We start from the raw sequence: 13,017 nt of genomic DNA, 5'->3' as shown, positions 1-13,017 counted from the left end.
ATTATATATATATATATATATATATATATATATATATTAAGAGCAGACTTGCCCGATCAGCAGGGCTAAAATCAATGGGTGCTCTGGCCAGCAAGCACTATGCCCTGACTCCCTCTAATTCATATATATGGTCTAGTGGAAACTCACTTTCAGAGTAAATAATAGAAAATTAACAAATAACCTAAATATTCAATAGTAATATACTAACTGAAAAATACATATAAAATCATTAAATGAAATTATTAAAGTAATGTTGTGTGTGTGTGTGTGTGTATATGTGTGCTAAGTTGCTTCAGTCTTGTCTGACTCTTTGCCACCCTATGGACTGTAGCCATGGTATATATGTATATAACTACATGAAAAAGCAGGTTAAAAATAAGTATAATATAGAGCTCCATTTTTTAGAAATATATGTAAACATACAGAAATACAAACATATGCCATATATGCGTGTGCGCGTGTATACACACACACATGCAGTCTATATATTATCTATTCAGGAAAAAAAAAAATTGGAAGACTATACACTAAAATGTTGACTGTAGTTGTCTTCGTCTGATACGTTTATTTATTTACTTACTTTTGGCTGCACTGGATCTTCATTGCTGTGCACTGGCGCTCTCCAGTTGTGGTGAGCAGGCTTGTGGTGGCCTCTTTTGTTGCAGAGTGTTGGCTTTAGGGCATGCAGGCTTCAGTAGTTGAAGCTTGTGGGCTCCAGAGTGCAGGCTCAGAAGCTGTGGCACATGGGCCCAGTTGATTCATCCCATGTGGGATCTAGTTCCCTGACCAGGGATCCAACTCATGTCCCATGCATTTGCAGGTGGATTCCTAACCACTGGACAATCAGGGAAATCCCCATCTGAAAAGTTTTTGAGTAATTTGACTCTTTTCTTCTGCTGAAGAAAGTGTACTAATTTCTTTGTGTGTGTGTGTGTGTGTGTGTGTGTGTGTGTAGGAGAGAAAGAGATAGATTGTTATTTTTTATGTGATTTAAAAAGAGTTAAAACCCTAAATAATGGATTGGGGCTTAAAAATAATAATAGTTACTTTAAAAGAGGTATTTGTGAACTAGAAACCTGAAATACATTGAAAACCACCTAGGCAAGTTAAAAATAAAATCTAAACATTCTGAGGACAAAATATTATTGACTCATTTGCCAGTTTTCCACCTGTAGTAACTATGGCTTTATAACAACATAGCCAAAATTAGGTGTTAAAGTGAGTCATCAGTTTAGAAAGGTAATTATAAAGTAATCCAACCTCACATGTTGATTGCATTCAACAATCCCATTCAGAAGAGCAATATTATATTCTCTTTACTCTAAGCCATTTGTTACTGAAAAAATAAATGAAAAGTGAAGAAAGCATTAGTCACTCAGTTGTGTCCGACTCTTTTCAAATGGACTTTAGCCACCAGGCTCTTCTGTCCATGGAATGCTCCAGGCAAGAATACTGGCAACTCTTGAAAATACAAAATGCAGTGGGTAGAAATTCCCTTTTCCAGGGTATCTTCCTGACCCAGGGATTGAACCTAGGTCTCCTGCATTTCCAGCAGATTCTTTACCATTTGAGCTATCAAGGAAGCCCAAGCAATTCGTTACTACAATAGTCAAAAGATACAGTGTATAAAGGAGTTATACATTTTGGACTCTGCATTAGTTTATTAGAAAAATATGGGAAAAAGAGGTGGGTTTAGATATGATTTTCTTTCTCTGATTGCTCCCCTTGGAAGAATTATATTCTGGTTAATCCCTAAGGTAAGAGACTGAGGCTAATATTTATGAACACATGTTAGAGTATCTATCAGGAATCATACTGGTACATTTAACATTCACAACAATCCTGTAAGATATAGGTGTTTGCCATTTAAGAGACCAAGGCTCAGAGAAATATCCTAACTTCATGGTCACACAGCCAGTAAGGTGGTGGTACCAAGATTCATATGTGGCCTTTCTGACCCCATAGACTCTGCTGTTTCCAATTAGGTCACAGTTCTAACATTCCATGGTGATAGATTGCATGGTTTTTCAGTATTACTCGATCTCACCTTTCCTATAAGACTATACATCCTGTCCCATTGCTTTTGGGTCTGGCCATGTGGCCTGCTTTGACCACTGGAGTGTGAGCAGATAAGATGAACACTACATGCTTTAAGAGGCAACGTGGGTTTCTGTCTACCTTGCTTGCTCTTTTCCCTCTGTCATATGAATGTCCCAAATAGAGAAGCTTCTTCAGTGTGGGTTCCAGAATGTGAAGGCACATGGAGCAGAGCCAAGCGGGTTCTAGCAGCTGCCAACACAGAGCTACCAAAACATGAGTGAGTGTGCCCTGGTTGTCTTCTGTTGCTGCAAACAAATTAACACAAACTTAGCACCTTAAAACCACAATGTATCATCTCCCAGTTTCTATAGGTCAGATGTGTGGGCATGGTGCTCCTGCATACCCTGCTGAGTATCTCACCAGGCTGAAATCAAGACGTCAGCTGCTATTCTCATTTAGGATTTGAAGTTCTTTTCAGAGCTCACTGGTTATTGGCAGAACATATCTCCTTATGATCATAGGACTTAGTTTCTGTTTTCTTACTGGCTATGGGCCAGGGCTTGGCCTCAGTTCCTAAGGGCTCTTTTCAGGCCTTTTTGGTATGGCATCTTTCATCCTCAAGCCAGTAATGGCACATTGAATCTGCACCCTGGCAAGTCTCTGACCAGAAAACACTCTGCTTTTAATTGGTTTGCATAATTAAGGGGATCAAACCAATCAATCCTAAAGGAAATCAATCCTGAATATATTGGAAGGACTGATGCTAAAGCTGAAGCTCCAATACTTTGGCCACCTGATGCGAAGAGCTGTCTCATTAGAAAAGACCCTGATGCTGGGGAAGACTGAAGGAAGAAGGAGAAGGGGATGACAGAGAACAAAATGGTTAGATGGCATCACTCACCCAATGGACATGATTTGAGCAAGCTCCGGGAGATGGTGAAGGACAGGGAAGGCTGGCACACTGCAGTCCATAGTGTCACAGAGTCAGACAGGACTGAGCAACTGAATAACAGCAACCACAGTTAGGTTAGGTCTGCCTTGATAATCTTATCTTCAAGTCAACTGATTCATGAAGAGGAGGTGCCGAGGAAGATAGCAGGACTTGAGCCTGTGCACTGCTGGCTCCATAGGGGGGTCCCCATGGCGCTCCTGGGGACCGTGGGCAGCGTGGGAAGGAGCTGGGCAGGAAGAGCCAGAGACAGGACAGGAGCAGGACAGGACAGGCAGGACAGGACCACAACGTGGGGGCTGGACCAAAGGGCAAGGAGCCCAGCAGGACCTGCAGAACCCCTTTGCCATGTAAGGTAACATCATCACAGGAGTAACACCATTCTTAGAATTGTGCTTACCACAAAGAGAAAACTGTGTTGAAAGCCACAGAAATTTTGAAAGATTGATTTTTACTGCTTCATAACTGACTAATGCAACTGGCTACCTGAAACTGTGTGTCTGTGCATGTAGAAAAGGACACAGATCTAAGGGGCAGCTCAATGAACTTTCACAAAATGAACACACCTCTACAACCACCACCCAGATCAAACAAATATACAAAAACAAGCAAATAGACAAAACCCAGAAAATGATTAACAACACAGGAGCCTGTTTTCATTTCCTAGATGCTAAAATTACCACAATCCTATCTTCTAACACCATAGATTATTTTTGCCTGCTTTTGAAATCGTACAAATGGTCCCTGGCTTCCTCCTCTCAATACTACATCTTTGACTCATTCCCTTTGTTGTATGCAGTTCTAGTTCCCTCCCTGTATTATATTTCATTACATGGATTTCCACAGTTTGTTTTTACATTCTTCAGTTGTTGACAGGCATTTGGTTAGTCTCCAGTTTTTAGTTGTTACCAATCTTGCTACCCAAGCTGTTTACGCTGAGATTTCTCTCCCTGTCCCTCTTCCTGCCCCCCTCTCCCTTTTCCTTCCCTTCCTTCCTTTTTTTCTTTCTTTCCTTGCTTTTCTCTCTATCTCTTTCTTTCTTCCAGATGTCTTTATATCTTCCTTCTCCCCAAAAAGGAGGGAATCCAATTTCCTATTGTCAATACCTTTCAAAGTTATTGGCAATTTAAGAAACCCTCTCTGAAAGATTGTTTGGAAAACCACAGTGAATGGATTCAGACCAAAAATGTAGGGAACTGCAGGAGGGGTAAGGAATGAGGTTTCACACCCTTGGTTTATCTCAGGGCAGAAACTGCTTAGGGGAGACTAAGGTCATTTCAACCATCACTCTGAGTGGAGCCATGCAGTGTAGCGGGAAACAAGGTGGACCAAGGCACCATTAAGGGCTCCAAATCGGTTCCTTTTTCTAGCTGATAACCTCAGCAAGACTACCTCTCTGAGCTTCCTTTCCTCCATCTGTCATGGAGGCAGTGATAACCTTCCATTCAGATGTTTCCATTCCTTTCCATACTTATACCCCTTATTCAGAAAACAACACATTTTGCCCCAGCCCCATTGCACCATCTGTTTTCTGATCTTCTCTGCCTTGCTTGTGTCCCAGAAAACCAGCCTCTGTAGACTGTATCACCTGGTTCTGTTACTGTTTTGCTCTGAACTGGGTTCAGCCAGTGGAAGGCACTGGCAAGGCATTGGAGGGAAAGAAGAGAAAGAGGTTGGGTGATTCTCTTGCACACACACTGCTCCCTCCCTGCCCCACTGTTGTTCTGGAGCAGCTGCGTCCCCTCAGGCCACAACACCTTTGTTCCTGTTCTACTTTTTTTTTTTTTTAATTACAAAATTGTTTTAAGATTTGCCATGTATTTTATTTTTTGATTACTTTTTATGGGACTATAGTTGATTTTGTGCAAACTCCAGGAGATGGTGAAGGACAGGGAAGCCTGGCGTGCTGCAGTCCATGGGGACACAAAGAGTCAGACACAACTGAGTGACTGAACAACAATAATTGATTTACAATGTGGTGTTAGTTTTTGCTGTGCAACAGAGTGGATCAGTCTTACATATACATATATCCACTCCTTTTAGATTCTTTTCCCATATAAGTCATTACAGAGTATTGAGTAGAGGTCGCTGTGCTATATAGTAGGTCCTTATTTTATATATAGTAGTCTGTATGTGTCAATCCCAATCTCCCAAGTCATTCAGTATTCCCCCCTCCCTTACTCCCTGCTAACCATAAAGTTGTTTTCTATGTCTGTGACTATCTCTGTTTCGTAAATAGCATTCTTTTGTACCACTTTTTTTTAGATTCCACATATAAGTGATACTGTATATTTATCTTTCTCTGTCTGACTTACTTCCCTAACAATCTCTAGGTCCATCCATATTGCTGCAAATGGAATTATTACATTCTTTTTTATGTCCGAGTAATATCCTGCAGGCCGCGATTCATGGGGTTGCAAAGAGTTGGACACGACTGAGTGACTGAACTGAACTGAACTGAACTGAATATTCCATTGTATGCTGTTGCTTCAGTCATGTCTGTCTCTGTGTGACTGCCAGAATCGTCTGTCTGTGGGATTCTCCAGGCAAGAATACTGGAGTGGGTTGCCATTGCCCCCCTCCAGGGGATCTTCTGGACCCAAGGATCGAACCCGCATCTCTTATGTCTCCTGCATTGTCATGTGGGTTCTTTACCACTAGCTGCTGCTGCTGTTGCTAAGTCGCTTCAGTCATGTCTGACTCTTCTCGACCCCATGGACTGCAGCCTACCAGGCTCCTCCATCCATGGGATTTTTCCAGGCAAGAGTACTGGAGTGGGGTGCAATTGCTTTCTCTATTACCACTAGCACCACCTGGGAAATCCAGTTCACTTCAGTTGCTCAGTTGTGTCCAGCTCTTTACAACACCATGGACTGCAGCACACCAGGCTTCTCTGTCCGTCAACAACTCCCAGAGCTTACTCAAACTCAAGTCCATCGAGCTGGTGATCCATCCAACCATCTCATCCTCTATCATCCCCTTCTCCTCCCGCCTTCAATCTTTCCCAGCATCAGGGTCTTTTCAAATGAGTCAGTTCTTTACATCAGGTGGCCAAAAGATTGGAGCTTCAGCTTCAGCATCAGTCCTTCCAGTGAATATTCAGGATTGATTTCCTTTAGGATGGACTGGTTGGATCTCCTTGCAATCCAAGGGACTCTCAAGAGTCTTTTCTCCAACACCACAGTTCAAAAACACCAATCCTTCAGTGCTCAGCTTTCTTTATAGTCCAATTCTCACATCTGTATGTGACTACTAGAAAAACCATAGCTTTGACTAGATGGACCTTTGTTAATATTCATTATATGGATATATGTAATTTGGGTTTCCCTGGTGGCTCAGACAGTGAAGTATCAGCCTGCAATGTGGGAGACTGGGGTTCAATCCCTAGGTCGGGAAGATCCCCTCGAGAAGGGAATGGCAACCCACTCCAGTATTCTTGCCTGAAGATTTCCATGGACAGAGGAACCTGATTGGTTACAGTCCATGGAGTCATGAAAAATCAGACATGACTGAGCAACTAATACACACACTTATCATATATAATATATATATATCTTCTTTATATAAAGATATGCCATATCTTCTTATCCTTCTGTTGACGGATATTTGGGTTGCTTCCATGGCCTGGTTATTATAAACAGTGCTGCAGTGAACACTGGGGTGCATGTATCTTTTTGAATTATGATTTTCTCCAGATATATGCCCAGGAGTGGAATTGCTCCTTCTTCTACTTTAAAGATGATTGTGATTTCTCATTCATTGGTGTTCCACCATCCTTTGCTTCTTAACCCAGTCGTTATCTCTGTAAACAGTCCCTTTATTATACTGTTAGGCTTAAGCCCTTTGAAGTGGATACTTGCAGTGTTCCTGATACTGGAGAAGGGAGCCCTATCATATTGTCAAACATGATGGGGAACTAGAAATAGTATCAAAAGCTGGAAGCCAAAGAAAACCAGGGATCTAAAGAACCAGAGAGGTGAGATAGAGGAATGATGAATCATAGAGTCATATGAGCAGTTTCTGCAGTGTCTCTTAAGTTCTTTACCTGCATGGCATTTAACTTCTGTGAGTTAATATAACTACTTAATCTAGAGGTGAGGAAACTAGACCTTAGAGTGGTTAAGTAATTTCTTGACATCATTCTTTCATAACTGACAGAGCTAAGATTTGAATCCATGACATTTTACCTCCCAAACCTCTGCTCTTAAACAAAACAGAAATTTACTCTCTATTGCAGAAACAAGAGCTGTGGTTGACTGCTAGCTTTACATACTTTCGAGACTTAGTATGCAGCATAACTGTGTCTTGAAGACACAGAAATGGGACAGATAATTTGAAGATACTTAGCAAGTTTATACAGGTGTTAATGAGTACAGAGTTGGAAGGTCACGATGTGAGCAGCTGGCATCTCTTCTCCGTCACTTCCTGGTTCCCAAGCTTTGACAACTCCTTATTGACCCCAAAACGAAATCCAGCCTCCTTTGCTTGCGCTTTAGAGTTCTCTGCAATCAGATTGCATCTCTCTTTGGGGATGACCTCCTGCCTACGACATACTCAACTTGCTGTGATCAAACTGACTTACTGTTTGTGGTTCATGTGTTTCTTCATCAGGTTGCCTTTTCTCTATTTCTCTTATTTGAAATTCTTTTCAGCCTTTTTGTCCCACTTAAAAACTACTTCCTCTAGACAGATATTTTCTTATCACCTCCCTCCTCTGAACATTGACAGCTTTGTTTACGCTACTTTCTTTGCACATATATGCTACTTGGACTTCTAGTTGTCTACATTCATCTCTCTTAGACATTAGGAGCTTGGAGGGTGAGGAACGCTAAGATGAGGAAAACAGAACCCCTACCCCCAAGGTGGTAAGAACACAAAGAACTATAAATGCCAATGCCTCTGTGTATTTGGGGATTTTACTTTAGGCCACTGATAAGGATATGTAAGAGTTAATGTTCATACATAGTTGAGGGAATCAGGGAAGGTTTCTTGGATAAAAAGACATTTGGTATGTACCGGGAACTCTGGTTGGGCTATGCGCCATCATAAGTTGGGGAGAACTTCCTGGGAGACACAAAGTGTTGCTTTCATTGTTTATCCCAGTATCTCTGATGATTAATGAACCTAGTAACAGTGTCTATCATTTACTGAGTGCTTAATAGATGCCAGACCTTGTGTTACATGCTCTTTGTACATTATTTCATCTAATTCCTATGAGAGCATCCCCATTTTACAGATGTGAAAAACCAAGGCTGAAAGACATTTGGTAATTTGTCCAAAGTGGCCCAGTTAGTAAGAGGCAGAACTAAATCTTATACCTGTATCTAACTGATTAGAAAAGTCCAAAAGATGAAATACGAGGCCACATTGCCTTTCTTGTTACAACTTGATATGATATATAATCCTTATTTATGCATCTACCACCAACATCGCAGAGAAAATTCAAATCCTCAAAGAACCACATGAAGCCAACATAATCCTCACATAATATTTATAAACTGACAGATTTTAAGCAATCTAATTATTTACAATGTGTCTCTGAGGTTCTGGGTTTTTTTTTGAGAGTTCTACATTTTAAAAAATAATATTTCAAAACAATGTTCCATTTATCTTTTTTAGATTGATGCATTAAAATTACACCTCTTTAATCTGAGGTACCTAATTAATTCCAAACATCTTTGGTTTTCTCTTGAAGTATTTTCTAAAAATAAAATATGGTCCCACAGTAATTATGTTAGTCACCATTCAAATCATGGTCTCTATTTAAATTCAAAACTGTGTCTAGTAAGTTTAAAAAAAACTTGGTCTTTGATATTTTTATCAGGATGAAAAATGTCACAGTGCCTTCCAAATCTACGAATGAAATTAAATTTGGAGTTAGGAAACTGCCATGCATTATAGGATATGGGTTAAGTTATCAAAATCAGTGACAGTGCACTTTCCAGATGCTCAAGCAATGAGCATTAACACTGGAGTTTCCTGGGTGCAAGTTATAAACTAGTAGTACAAGCTGAGAAAGAAATCTCAGTATTTTTTTCTTAATTCATAAAACCCTTTTTCCCTGCTGTTATGAAATGTTTCTGTGCTGTGTGGGAACAGTAATGAATTTTCATATTAACAAAATAGGATTGCACATCAAGATGTTGACAAGTATGTGACTCAAAGTCTTCAACCCCAGGATGAATTAAAGGGCAGCCTCCATATTGCACTCTGTTAGAAATGGAGCACCGAGGTCAGTGAGCTTAAGGACAGATTGCTAGCAAAATCTGCTAAAGAAGTGAGAGAGAAGGAGCCTTCCAGGGGTACATTATTTTCTAACAATAGGCAGAAGAATGGCAGATGTTCAGAGGTGTGGCTCCACCAAATAGAGTGCTCTTTCTCAGGCCTCTTGTTGGATGCCTTGCACTGGTGCAGAGAAGCAGCTTTGGAGAACTACAGGAAATGTTAAAGCTTTAGTAGAGACTCCAGTGCTAAAGATTTGGGGAAAGAAGTCAGGTCTGAAAGACATAAAGTTTGGAATTGTTGGGGTTTTGGTTCCGTTTAGTAAAACTAACAGTCACCAGAAACAAAAGGACAGTGGAAAATGGAATCGGTGCAATTTTATCGAATCATTGTTGTATGCATGCATCAACATATGAACTTTTGGGCAATTAACAAACAGTATGGGCTTCTCTGGTAGCTCAGTTGGTAAAGAATCCATCTGCAATGAAGGAGACCCTGATTAGATTTATGGGTGGGGAAGGGATAGGCTACCCACTCCAGTATTCTTGGGCTTCCCTGATGGCTCAGCTGGTAAAGAATCTGCCAGGAGTACAGGAGACCTGGGTTGGGAAGATCCCCTGTAGAAGGGAAAGGCTACCCACTCCAGTATTCTGGCCTGGAGAATTCCATGGACTGTATAGGCCATGGGGTCACAAAGAATCGGACACAACTGAGCAACTTTCACTTTGCAGATCACATATTCTTGTTAAGATATGTAGAGGGCTGAAAACATCTCCCAGAATGATCACAATTGTCTATTGTTATGCTTGGCAGGAATTGGACTATAATATGGGTAAAAATTTGATTTGTTTAAAGTATTTTTCACTCCCTAGAAAATACCTCCAGCATCATGAACATCAGTAGGCTGATAAATATAATGTATCTTACAGAACAAGGCTCAGGTTGACCAACCATCCTGGTTTGTCTGGGACTGGGGAGTTTCCCCAGGACATATGGCTTTCAGTGCCTCTGAAACCACCACTTGCCTGGGGTAGTACCGGGCATGCATGGATGGTTGGTCAACTAACAATAAAGTCAAATGGTTCACTTTCTGTTTCATATGCTAAATTGATATGAAATTTAAAATTGCTAAGAACGACAACAACAATGACAAAAACCAGCTCTTTTATTTTTAAGCCACTAACTTCTATTTCTTTTTAAGAATTTTTATTTATTTATTTTGGCTGCAATGGGTCTTAGCTGCCCTGCAGAGGATCCTTTGCTGAGGTGTGGAGGCTTCTTTCTTAATGGTGGCACGTGGGCTCAGTAGTTGCAGCTGATAGGCTTAGTTGCCCCACAGCATGTGGTATCTTAGCTACCTGACCAGGGATTGAACCTCATCCCCTGAATTGGAAGGTGGATTCTTAACCACTGGGCCACCAAGGAAGTCCCTATTTCATTTATTATTATTTTATTGATTTGTTGAAAAACTGAATTTTTTTTTAGAAATAAAGCAATGCAATAAAATGTTACCTTCTATTATAAACTGAAGATTTTTTAAAATAGCTTATAAGGAATGATTCAATCATTTCATTACATTAAAGCATATCAAAGCTTTTGCTGTATATATAGAACAAATAAATAAGCCAAGTCAAAAAGCAGGCAATGAAATGAATCCTGAAAACTAATACAGTGAAAGAGAAGATGTAGCTGTATGAGAGCCAGCTGTTGCATTGGCGATGTTCGGTATTCTGATGGGAGTTCTGTACGCGGATGTGTTGAAGGACTGAAAGAAGCTGAGAAGCAGCGTCTTATTGGAGATACAGCAGACAGCTGCGTCTTAGGATGAGAGGAAGTGATGGGAGGAGTTGAGCCGCTCTGTGCCACTTCCTTGTACTTGGGCCTCCTTGACAGAGGACAAACTGCAGTTGAAGTGGGAAGAAGAGCAGGACAGAATGTGAAAATGCATAGCAACACCTGAAGATCATCCTTTTTTGTGTGCTTCAGAGCAGGGCTTCAGGCATTTCTGATTATTGCATTAGGATTTAATAATAGCTGAGTGGTTTTAAAAATACATTTTAGAAAGAACATTGCACATGTTTGTGAGTCATTCTAATTTAAAATATAAGGTGTTCTATTTTTCTTCCTTGCTTTTATATTGTGTTAATTGTACCTAAATGTACCTCATTTAACTTTTGTCAAATGAGTGAAGCTGGATACAAAGCAAGATGGCAATCATGGTTTAGGTTTTTTTAAAGGGAATATTTTATATAAACCAAGAAGAAATAAGTAAATTAAATTTACTAAATATTATTAGTATAAGCTATTTCCAGGTTGGAAAATAACAAATTTTAACTTTATTTTGTGTTATTTCCCATTCTCCAAAATGAATGCATATTATTTTCAGAGTAGAACTAATAGTCTTTCAATAAATATTCTTTTTCAAGAAAAATGAAACATTTTGATTACTTTCATATTTATTAGAGAAAGTGATAAAGTGAGAAGCATTTCTTGAGGATTTCCTACACATAAAGAAGAAGGCATGATCAATACCCTCAAAAATTGTAAAACATATCAGGAAAGGCAGACTGAACCTGGAAAAAGAAAAATCATAAGTATTAGGTTGTGATAATAAAAGTCAGTATTATTCAAATTCATTCACTAAAAAAGCAGTTTTATGGGGACTTCCCTGGCCATCCAGTGGTGGAGAATCTGCTCTGCAGCACAAGGGGCCCTGGTTCGATCCCTGGTTGGGGAACTAAGATCTCACTTGCCACAGAGAAACTAACCCCTGGGGCACAACCCCTGAGCCTGCACACCTCGAGGAAAGATTCCTGCCTGCTGCAACGAAGACGTGATGCAGCCGAATAAATAAATAGTTTTAAAAAGCAATTTTAGTATTCTTTTGTGCTATGTCCTACATCATACATGTATTGAAAAAAAACCCACTCATTAGAATACCCCTTCATCCTGGAGAACAGAATATGTTCCAGAAACTGCCCCCGCCCCTCACCATAAAAGCTTTGTACATAGCTTCCCAAAACAGCATCTAGTCTAAAATAATCCAATTTACTGCAAACGCTGATGAATGTTCACCCTCTCTTCAATCACTTCCAACTCTCCATTTGTCATTCATCTCACCAATAGGTGTCTGTGTTAAATCTCCCTATTTTATAGAGTCACTGGAAAACCAAACCAAATGGAGAAGAAGGACCACATTTTCAGAGTTTTAATATCATCTTTGGATTCTAATTGGATCTACTTTGCTTACAATTCTAATCATTTGGGTCAGTCATTTTCATTTTGAGCTGAGATAGATAATTGTATTGTGAAGTATATATTGTAGTAATTGATATTGTGTAATTGTAATTGTGAAGATAGTAATTGTATTGTGAAGCTTCTCTGTACTCATCTGTAAAATGGAAATAAAGCTGATCACATAGAATAAAGGTCACGCTATATCTTCCACTTGCTGAGAAATATTACATTGTCTGAAGTCTTTGTGGGAAAATTAAACATCAAACAATTACAATGATTGACCACTAAATTTTTAAAAGGTAAGAGAGCCTCTTTTTTTCTATACCCAAATAAGTGGAAAAATAAAAAACCAAAAACTATTCTCTAAATAGAATAACGGAAAATTGTTTTTCACCTTCCCTAAGAAATCAAACTTGTTATCGTTACCATGGCAACAAGTTGTCAGTCTAAAGACTGGAGTTTCTCTGGCCTGCCTGCTTATTGAGCAGAAGGAAATAGAACACTTTATTGATATTATTTTAGTTTAAAATTAAAAATCATCAATGTATTGAACTTCCCTATTGGTCCAG

The 13,017-nt window shown here is 39.7% G+C and overlaps 1 long non-coding RNA gene across 2 annotated transcripts in view; it reads left to right on the top strand.

Moving 5' to 3' along the window:
* LOC105000227 overlaps window positions 1-13,017 on the top strand; it is a 127,559-nt gene that overhangs the window by 72,060 nt on the left and 42,482 nt on the right. Inside the window, exon 4 of one of the 2 annotated variants that reach the window (XR_826703.1) lies at window positions 12,368-12,657. The exons of the other annotated variant lie outside the window; for it this stretch is intronic. This is a non-coding gene — a long non-coding RNA (uncharacterized LOC105000227). Of the gene's footprint in view, window positions 1-12,367; window positions 12,658-13,017 lie in introns of those variants that run through there. 2 annotated transcript variants of the gene reach the window in all.

Source organism: Bison bison, unplaced genomic scaffold (genome assembly GCF_000754665.1).
Source record: "Bison bison bison isolate TAMUID 2011002044 unplaced genomic scaffold, Bison_UMD1.0 scf7180017864370, whole genome shotgun sequence".
In the NCBI taxonomy this organism is placed as follows: Eukaryota; Metazoa; Chordata; class Mammalia; order Artiodactyla; family Bovidae; genus Bison; species Bison bison.
The sequence above is the reverse complement of the archived record's forward strand: the minus strand, read 5'-3'. Positions and strand labels throughout refer to the sequence as shown.